General features: G+C 35.1%; 1 long non-coding RNA gene across 2 annotated transcripts; it reads right to left on the reverse strand.

The window, feature by feature from the left end:
- Positions 1-707: 707 nt before the first annotated feature.
- Positions 708-9,831, reverse strand: LOC119524050. 2 transcript variants are annotated; one of them, XR_005214756.1, is made up of 3 exons: positions 9,767-9,831; positions 5,321-5,476; positions 708-883 (listed from the first exon to the last, which is right to left on the reverse strand). It is a non-coding gene; the product is annotated as an uncharacterized LOC119524050 (long non-coding RNA). The 2 variants fall into 2 exon arrangements; XR_005214757.1 differs by lacking the exon at positions 9,767-9,831 and adding an exon at positions 1,655-1,682 and having other exon boundaries at positions 5,321-5,366.
- Between the last annotated feature and the right edge of the window lie 408 nt (positions 9,832-10,239).

Consider the following 10,239-nt stretch of genomic DNA (forward strand, 5'->3'; position numbering starts at 1 on the left):
CTTGCAAAATGTGTAATGCTGTCATTGTGAAGTACAGTTTTCAAATATGAGATTTTTGTCTGTCAGGTTTTTAAAAAGATTTTAAAAATATGATATTGAACAAGCTTACCCTGAGGGAAAAACAAGATGGAATATGGGTTACAAAATCTCTGTATATTTTCCACAGTAGCATTCTGAAATTTGAAAAGAGCAAATAGTTGTGGAAAAAGCTGAATGGACCTATTACTGAAAATTCAGTGCACTCAGAACTACCTCATGGAAAATATGAAGCACCTTTTCTCTAGCCTTCTTACATTGTAATATGAAATGTATGAATTATATAGACCTTCATCAAAAGAAACTTAAGCATACTTCAAGTTATAAGCCAAAATATCCTCAGAAAAAGAAAAATCCAGTATAGAATCTGCTAACTGTAAGGCTGCTATTGAAAATTCTTTCATGTACAGACACTGCAATTCGGACACTTTTGTTTTTGTTTTTATTACATAAGCAAAGCTTTCGACATATAAATGTCTGGACAAAACTCAGTAAGTCCTCTCTATGAAACCATGCTCAGAGGAAAAAAGCATCAACAAATAATGCCCTTCAAGAGATTCTTTTGAGACTTTCTGCAAAACAAACAAACAAAAAAAAAACCAAAAAACTCACCCTGTATTTAATACAATTTTTTAATTGAATATTTTAATTTAAAAGCAATTGTTAGGTGTAAAAAAGTTGCAGCATTCCACTACTGAAAAATAAAGTTATTTTATCAAGAAAGTTACAGTATTAGTGCCAATTTTAACTTCCGATAAAAAGAGATGTTCCAAAATATCCTCCTGTAGTGTTCATTTCCATTCGTAACAATTCCAGATTAGATATCTGTGGCACTGTTTGTAAATTCCTATTGAGAGAAAACAAAAGAAATACAGACTTCAAAAGAGTCAGTTATAACATCTGGGCGAGAGTTTTGTTCACACTGTAATTTTCAAAATATTTTAATTTATATGATACAACTTGTACCCAAGATCCCTACAAAGGTATGTGAAACCCCAAAGATACAGAGTACCAAGAAAACACATCAAAGCAGGTATCAAATGACAAGTCAGTAGGACAAAGAAAACATATGGTACTAGATAACACTGGTATTAGTAAATTGATGAAAACAGCACTCTGCTACCTGAGTGGATTTCTTTGGGAGTATCCCAGGCATAAAAGCAAGAGACTCTTAAATCTTAGTCTCTAAAGTACAGAGCCTAACTTAACAAATGCACAACCTCAAACTAGTAATTGCTTTATAATTTGGTAACCATTATTTTATCTTTTTTATCATCTTTAATTCTAAAACTAAATGGACTCTTCTAGCTCAACTGACAACAGCAGAGAAAACCATTAGAGGGGGGAAAAAGGCTTCCTTGCTTTTGGATGATTACCTACAACATAAAAAGATGCACCCTAGAAGGCTTCAATAATACAGGAAAAGGAATTCACAAGAACAATAAGACTATGATTAATAATGAACGTGGATTCTATACTGTGATACTACCCAAAATATTAAATTGCGAATCACAAACTGGACATAAGACCATGCAACTAATAAAAGAGCAAAAATGGTAGAATGGCATGTTTTCCAGAGACATTAAAAATAAAAATTTATTAATACATATATCCTTACCTTTTACTAGGATCTTACATTATTAAAACTGAAAGAAATTTAAAAGTTGATTTATTTCTTGACATTTGTATTAGTATGGAAACTTAATTCCAAACAAAAACAGTGATGACAGAAAATTCTTATTCTCCTTATTAACAATATGTTCAATATATGCATACGTATTTTTGTCAATATCACTCTTTTAATAGAGGTAGACGTCATTGTATCCTATTTTTATTCATTATACAATATAAAATCATAAATTTATTTTCAAATATCTATAACCCATTAACAACTTTAAAAGGAAAGTCTAACGATAATTCTTTAAAAAGTTCAACTGAATTATCTTGTTTATAAAATGTGCAATTATTCTGGATCACCTTCGCACTTGACATAGCTTCTTTCACACAATCTCTCAAATTGACCCTCCCTCCCAATTACTTGAAAGCCTATTTTAAGCTGAATGCTGAACTAGCTATATGAGCACCACTCTAGTCTAGGTTTTTATAACCTGAAACCTGGGTCATTGCAAATGCCCTTTTTTGGTCTTCCCGCACCTCATCTCTCTTCCCTTGAACTCTGCTTACTCATTGCTGACCAGGGATTGTTCTAAAGACCACTTTCTCCTTCTCCTTCTAAGAAGATGTCTTACTTCTACCACATCAAATACTAAATATTCCACCCAGCTTTCAAGGTCCTTTATAATTTGCGCCTCCCACCTCCATCCTATATCCTATGACTTGAGCCCTTTCCATGTCCTGCTGTTCTTGATGATTCAGCTTATAACCTACCTCCTTTGTGATGAGAGTATAAATCAAAGCACTAAGCAGACATCCCTTGACCATTCCTACCATATTGATTTCTTCCTCCCTTTGGACATTTACATCTCTGAAACTGAGCTCTTTGAAATACGGTTATACAGAAAAGAGTTAACATAGCTGTCCTGACTGCTATCCTTGGAAGGGCCTGCTTACAAGGGTGGCCCTTGGCTGGTGTCTGGGAACTTCGATTTCAGGTGGCAGATAAGCGTGGCTCACTGTGCCTAAACTGTTTATACAAACAATATGGTTTATGCTGAACACCTGCTTTCCTTCCAGGAGTCTGGAAATTGGGTATGTGCCTGGCAGGGGCACAAGACTAGCCCCCAATAAAACAACAATAACGACAACAAAACCTAGGCCCTGAGTCTCTAACAAGTTTCCCTGGTTGGCAACATTTCTCACATGTTATCTTAACTGCTTGCTGGAGAAACTGAATGCCTCCTGTGTGATTCCATTGGGAGAGGACTCTACTCTGCAAGTTTTATCTGATCTCACCTGGACTTCACCCCATGCACCTTTTCCCCTTGCTGATTTGTCATATACCCTTTTGCTGTAATAAATCATAGCCACGTGTACAACTAGACACTGAATCCTTTGAGTCCTAGTGAATAACTGAACCTGGGGGTGGTCTGAGAGACCCTTGACACAATGGTTCTGTTCTGTACACTAACTTTTTAGAGAATATGAAAGTGTGTATGTATACACACACAACAGTGCCCCTAATTTAAGGGCTACATTTTAGATGATACAAGAAGCAACAATGGAAAAAACCAAAGACTCCTCTTTAGGGCATGAAGGCAGAGGTAAGATGGAGTAATAGGTTAAGTCATCAATTTCTATTGACAGAATGGGGTTCCAGAGTGGCAGAGTCCTACCGGGACAGCTTACAGACCAAGTTCACTTGATGCAGCTTAGGTCACACCTTAGCAGAAAGAGAAGCTGCAATGCCTCATTCCTTTTTCAGAAGATTAGGAGAGTGTGGAGCCCAACTGTTAAGTAGGGTGCTAATAGCAGGGTACCTAATTTGATGCTGTACTCACAAAGATAGGTCTTGCTCTAACACAAACCTATAAAAAGCCTGGCTATGGCTTGCTTGCAGGCACTGACAGTAGCCAGATTAGAAAAGCCCATGCCAAAGTAGCTACTATACAATACCCAGAAGGGTAAGCCAAGGAAAAAGAGGAGTAGACACTGGAAAAGTAGCAGACAACAATCTTTCAAAAATTCATAGGCATTCAGACGGCAGTGAAAGGCAACAGGACGGTGGGCTGCGACCTGCATTAGACTTAACTACAATTGCCATATTTCAGATGATACAAAAAGCCTATCCCCACCCTCACCCCCAAATATGAGACCTATAGCAGGACACTTCTTGGGTCCTATGATAAAAGCCTGATATCTGATTTCTATTTACTGTTAAGTGGGGCTAATGGACAATGTGGTTTGAACGAATTGGGCAAACTGAAGCAAAGAAACGAATGATATACTGGAGCAAGTTCAACGAGTATAGAGGAACTGTAAGCCTAAGCAAACAGTCATAAGCATTCAGAAGCCTGAAATCTTCTAAAAGTTAGAGGTAAAACTGGAGTTGAATGAAGCTAAAACTCAAAACCCAGCAAAGAGCTAACTGACCAGAAACCAATACCATCTACCAGAAACCCTACCTTGTATCTGAGGGAAGTCAGCCTTCGCCTTCCCTCTAGGGCAGAAATCAATGACTAGCTTCCCTGAGAACAGCAAGGATGACACTCGTGATTGGGAACAAATGTCTGAAAGATCTGCTGCAAAGAAACTCGCCACACAAGGCAGGGAAGAGAAGCAGCACTTCGCTCTAAGCCCTGGTACAGCCTGACAACAGGGAGGTATACGAGAGAGGAAAATGATTCCAACTACACTCACATTTTTAAAAAAGAGACGGCTTTCATAAAACCAAGAGTGACATACACAGTGAAATTAGAAACTTCTAAAGCACTGAGTTAAAATTAGGAAATGGGGTGGTTACATAAGATATTCTATTTAACTCTAAAACTTAAAAAATTATCAGCTGTCAGCTTCATTCTACCAGTCAAATCTTTCAAAAACTGTTGTTTTATTATAATTACTAAGAAAGCTCACTGTGAAGATTTTGTATGCATGAATATTTAAGGAACATTGATGATTATAAATTTTATAAAACCACAATTGGGCTATTTAATAGCAACACTAGAGATATGTATATTTCCCAGAAGAAAATAATCAGCTCAAAATTATGAACATAACTGAGTCAAAAACTGATAAACATCCTTCACTTAACTGATGTTATTATTCTCATTTAAAATATAATTATCATATACAAGTTAATTTTATATCCTGTTTGTGCTGCATTTTGAAATTCTGGCATGGCTAATTTAAATAATAAAATCAATCTACAACTAAAATAGCATGCAATTAAAATTACCAAGCAAAGAAACTTGCTGTTATTAACATTAAGAGTTACTGTATTTTGAAATTTAATACAATCAGTTCAATACTTCTTGGTAACTAGATAATTCACATTGTATAAGGCTAAACATATTAAAAGTCTACCCGTATTGTCATTTTAAAGATTGACCATATAACAGAAATTCTAAAGTAAAAAGTTCAAACAGTTGGCATATTCAAAGTATTTGAGGTATAATAGCTAAAAGCATTTTAACGTTAAACAGTCTCGCAACTTGATTATCATTATCTCTTTAAACTTTTATTCAACTGTCATGCAATATAAGAACATTTTTAAAATCTAGGTTTAAATCAAAATCAAATGAAAAATCCAATTTATCTTAATTAACATAGATAATTTAGGAGTTCAAAAGTCACAACATTTTTAAATGATTGTAATCCAACTAACCTTTTTTTCCCTCAGTAATCTTTCTCTGAATTTATTAGTGATAAATCCCTTTGGACCAGTGAACCGTAAACGCTGATATTTAGCCTGAATGTACAAGCTCTTCTGTACTAGGCCTGATTTGTAATGGGGCTGCAATCTGCCACTGCTAAAGTTGGTCTGTAAAGGAAAAAATAAATGTTAAAACTACAGCTTCCAAATTTACTTTATTGGTGTAACAGATGGGAAAATATTTGATACTTAAAAGCTGCTTCGATTCTAGGCACTTCAGATATTAAAAGGGAAGGAGTTACAGTGGTAATCAAGTTTCCCTTAAACTGGCTTCCCAGCTTATTTTATATACTGATAATTTTCTTTAAGAAAATCTTTGTTTTACATAAACCCAATTTTAAAAACTGGCAAGTTAAAAAAATTGAAGTCAATTTTTGGTATTTATCATGCTAGGAGAAATACAACCTTCAAAATCTTTAATGAGCTAAAATTATTCCTCTGATTCATAGTCAAATATATCAAGCCCCAAAGTAGGGGAAAGACATGAAGTATCAACAGCTATTCAAGAATCAAAAACTCTCTTAACTTTACTCAGTACCTTAAAATCAATCTTTCTTTACCATAAAAATCCCACTGTAGCAAATATTTTCAAGATAGGAGTTATACTTGAAAAGGCTATTTCCTGGCCTGTATTCTGTCCAGTATTGCAATAGATATCAGACCATAATAAAAATTTGTGTTTCTCATGTGGTAGATAAAAGGAATAGTCCTTTGTTAACTGACTGCTGGGGGTGAGAGAAGGAAGGAGATTCTTCAGTTTTGTCAATCATGAACCAAACTTGTCCAACATTCTCCAAACATGCCCCCTACTCTCCGCACATCACACACTCCTTCATGCCCACCTGCTTTCCAAGCATCCTCCTAGAATAATCTAAAAGGAAGCAGTGGCCCAAAGGTTCATATATGGACTCTAAGTCTGCCCTACTCAGCCTTAAAAACTTGGCTACTTGCTCATTGGGAGAGGCGGCATTAAGCTCTTGACTATGAAAGGGATTTCTCCCCAGCCACCCAAATTCTTCCACACAAAATAAATGTGAAACTTCACACATCAAACCCTAGGCAAAATTAAACTTTTAACAAGGACAAGTTCAGCATAAACTGAATATTGAGACCTCTAATCCCAAGAAGTCGGGAGAAAGTATGATAGAGAAGGTAAGACTTTGGTGACCCAACATACTCTCTCAGGCATATCTAACTGTCAAACAGTTCCGAACTTAATAACTAAATTCATATCTAATACTATGTACAAGGTACAAAGACTAAACAGACCCACCCCTTTCCTTTCAGGGGCTGACAATTTAGTGGAGACCCCGGTCTAAGCACATGACAGGCAGCCAACAGGAATCTCCATCAAGGGTCTCTGAAGATATCCAAGAAAAAGGCTCTCCAAGCTTGAAGAGCATAAAACAGCATTTAGCTTTAATGGCACAAGGAAGAAGCCTTTTCTTCAAACTCTCTTTAGTTAAGGACTCAACCAGTGTTTATTTATTGGGCAGGGACAAGGGTTGGAATAAAAGTTGCAAAGTCCATCCCTTCAAAACAGGAGTCACTCCATGCTAAATCTATTTCCATATGTGTACTTTTTTATAAAATCAGAATTCTATTCAGAAAATTGGTATTTATCAGGGGCAAAATGTATTATATGTTAATGTGTTCTCAATTCTCTCAAGCAAATGCTCACAGTAAAAAGGAAAATATAACCTAGTTATATATGGATGGTTACAAAGTTGCATGGAGAGGACTTTGTCTTTTAATTAAATTCTTTCATTACTTGAAATAAAACAATACCCATCAGTCACATCTCAACTACTAGATGAGCACGGAAATGGGATGAAGTTAATAGTGGTCCCTTTTAGAATGCCTTGGGGAAAGAGTTTACTATTTGTAACTATTAAGGCTTAAAACAGAAAATAAAATTACAAAAAAAGTTATAGAAAGTTAAGGTCTGAATAAACCTGCATACACTTACAATGATATCAAAGAAGAGGTGAATCCCTCAGCATGAAGCGCTAAACAATAATTCCTCAATAAACTCTATCATAAGATTAAACACACTATCAGTTAGCATCTAGGGAAGTCAATAAAACTGTCCACAAACACCACAATTGCTGCATTATATAAAAGACTTCAAACACTACTTGCTTCTCCTCGGATACTAAAATTCAGATTAACCCAGCAACTAAGGCAATGCCAGGAAGAAGAGATTAGGGCTCCATCAGGTGAGTTGCTTTTGCTGGAGCTGCTGCTTCTTTTTAAAAAGAAGACAGCTGCAAAGTTGTGGAAAGGAGAAATGGCTGCAAGGCACACAGCATTAAGTTACTAAGCCACTTGTTTAGTGAAAGTCATAATATATGTTGTACTAAATTGTGGTTTTAAAGTTACGGCCTGATTAATGCTCAGACATTTAAATAGAGCATATACAATGTCTGGGTTCTACAATAATTTTCGAAGATTTGGTCACAGGAATGAGTTTTAATGCCTTGGAAATCTAGGTTTTGGTTTATTTTATTTAGATTTCATCCCCAGAGTACTTACAATAGGAAACAGATCAGGGGCAATGTTAGAGAAACAAATGTACAAACGGTATAGTAGAGTAGAGTAATTATAAAAATTAAGTAGATTCCTCCTTTCAGAATTATTTTAGAAATGGATATGTCATGCATAATGAAGCATATACATTTATTAAGAAGTATTTATGCCAGGCCTGTTTTATAATTATCTTAAGACTACAAAACTTTCAAGTAAAACAGAATTATAATGAGACACCATGATTGTGTTAAAATTACATGCACAAACTTGATAGATTAAAGTTAATCTTCAGATTTATATTTCCTTTTGTCTTATTAGAGCAGTTGTAGGTTTAGAGAAAAATCACGTAGAAAGTACAGAGCTCCCATACTACCCCCCCCCCCCACACACACACACTCGGTTTATGCTGCCAATTTTTACATATCTAAGAAGGTGATCACTATTTGGCTTTGAACTAGTACAATTCATGTAAAGTAAATTTTAATGAAACATTTCCTTTCCTTAGGAAGGATTATTTTTCCCACTATTTTACTATAAAGAATTGTGAAACTTTAAAACAGTCATATAACATCACACCAATTTAAATGGTTAGTCAAGAGGAAAGATTACTGCATATATTTTGAAAATTTTTTTCTAACAATCAATGGTAAGGAACCTTTCCTTAAGGGGGGTGGGGGTAAGAGGCAATAAATCTTATGACAATCTTAAAAAAATACTATCATCAATTATATCTGATCAATGAGAACAGCCACATGAAGGAACCAACTGGATCTGAAATCCCAACTACATTGTCTCTAAGTTATGCAGACATAAATTTTCAGTTGATTTTATGCCTAATAATTCAAGAGAATAAAAGATGGTACGCATTTATAAAGTGTATGGCCATAGCTATTTTTGAAAACCTAATGTTTTTAGGTATATACACCACAGGTTAAAAATGTTATCTATGCAAGGCCTACAAACTGTGTTCTTCCCAGTGGGGAAAAAAATTTTAAATATCTAGAAAATATGACTCTTTAGAAGCCAGGTATTCAATGATCACTCAACTACCCTCCTACTCTATGGATCTGTGATAGTTTATACCATCTTTCTGCTCACATTAACTTCCTCCTAATGAGCAAACTACTCTACCCAGCCTTCACAAAATAGCTCAAATTACTTTCTTTTCTTTGGAAGGGAAGAGGGGGGAAACAAGGTTGAATAAAAAATATCATAAGCAAGTAATTCACTCAAAATGAATTTAAAAAGCACCTACATTTTTGAGGACAAGGAGAAAAAAATACAGTACTTTGCACTGTAATTCTTATTCCATGTTTGGGGGATGAGGTATTCTGGATAAATTAAATATGTTGGTTGATTAAAAGCTATTACTTATATCAGACATAGCAGTATAAATAGAATGTAATAAAATATGCAATGACAAAGCTACTTGAACAGAATCTTTCTCTGATGATTCAGAAGGCCTCTGAGGGTTGCATATCTTTTGGCAGGACTTTTCAACCTATGAATCCTGGAGAAAGCTCTACATCTTTGTGCATATTACATCTTAGGAGTTAGTCAAAGGGAGGCTCTGGGACCTTTGCTTGTCTCCCCACCTAGAACCATTCCACCTGTTTTATGTATTTGCGTTCCATGTAGTATTTGAAAAAAGGGTCCCAGTTATTAAAAAAAAAGGCATTTAAAAATCAAGTCCCAAGGAAAGGAGTTACCATTAAACTGATTATAATTAACTACAAATGTTCAGAGATGCTAGTTTATAGCTACTATTTATAGGACTATTAAAAAACAGCTTTTAATTTAGTAATACTTAAAACATTATGCCCAAAGCATAAACCCAAAGCCAGAATTAAACGGAAAATAACACTCCACCTTAAAAGGTCTTCTAAAGCCTCTTGTATTTTGATGGAATCCCTCAACTTCAAGTGGTTTGTGAGTGGTGATGTCTCTTCTGTGCACAGTGTAATAATTCTGTATGAAAAAAAGTGTTAGTATGGGTTAATATACTTTAAAGTGTATTTTAAAAGCTCATTTTACCATTTAAAAAACAAATGTTTTAGAAGTATGGGATTAAGAACACAAAGCATGTAGTTTAGCTGTGGGAACATGCATCTCTCAAAAATATTTAAGCATACTTCCTTCACACATCCCATGCTATTTTGTGAGGGGCCAACTTAATTCACACCTATGAGAAGTGACTTTCAGAAAATGGAATACAAATTTACGATTTATTCACGTATTCATCCAGAAGAGAAAAGAAACCCATTAATATGAGAAGTTGCTAGTTACCATTCCTTAAGGAAAGAATTACAAATATCTAAGGCAGAGATTATGATGATCAACTT

The sequence above is a fragment of the Choloepus didactylus genome, chromosome Y (assembly GCF_015220235.1).
Source record: "Choloepus didactylus isolate mChoDid1 chromosome Y, mChoDid1.pri, whole genome shotgun sequence".
Classification (NCBI taxonomy): Eukaryota; Metazoa; Chordata; class Mammalia; order Pilosa; family Megalonychidae; genus Choloepus; species Choloepus didactylus.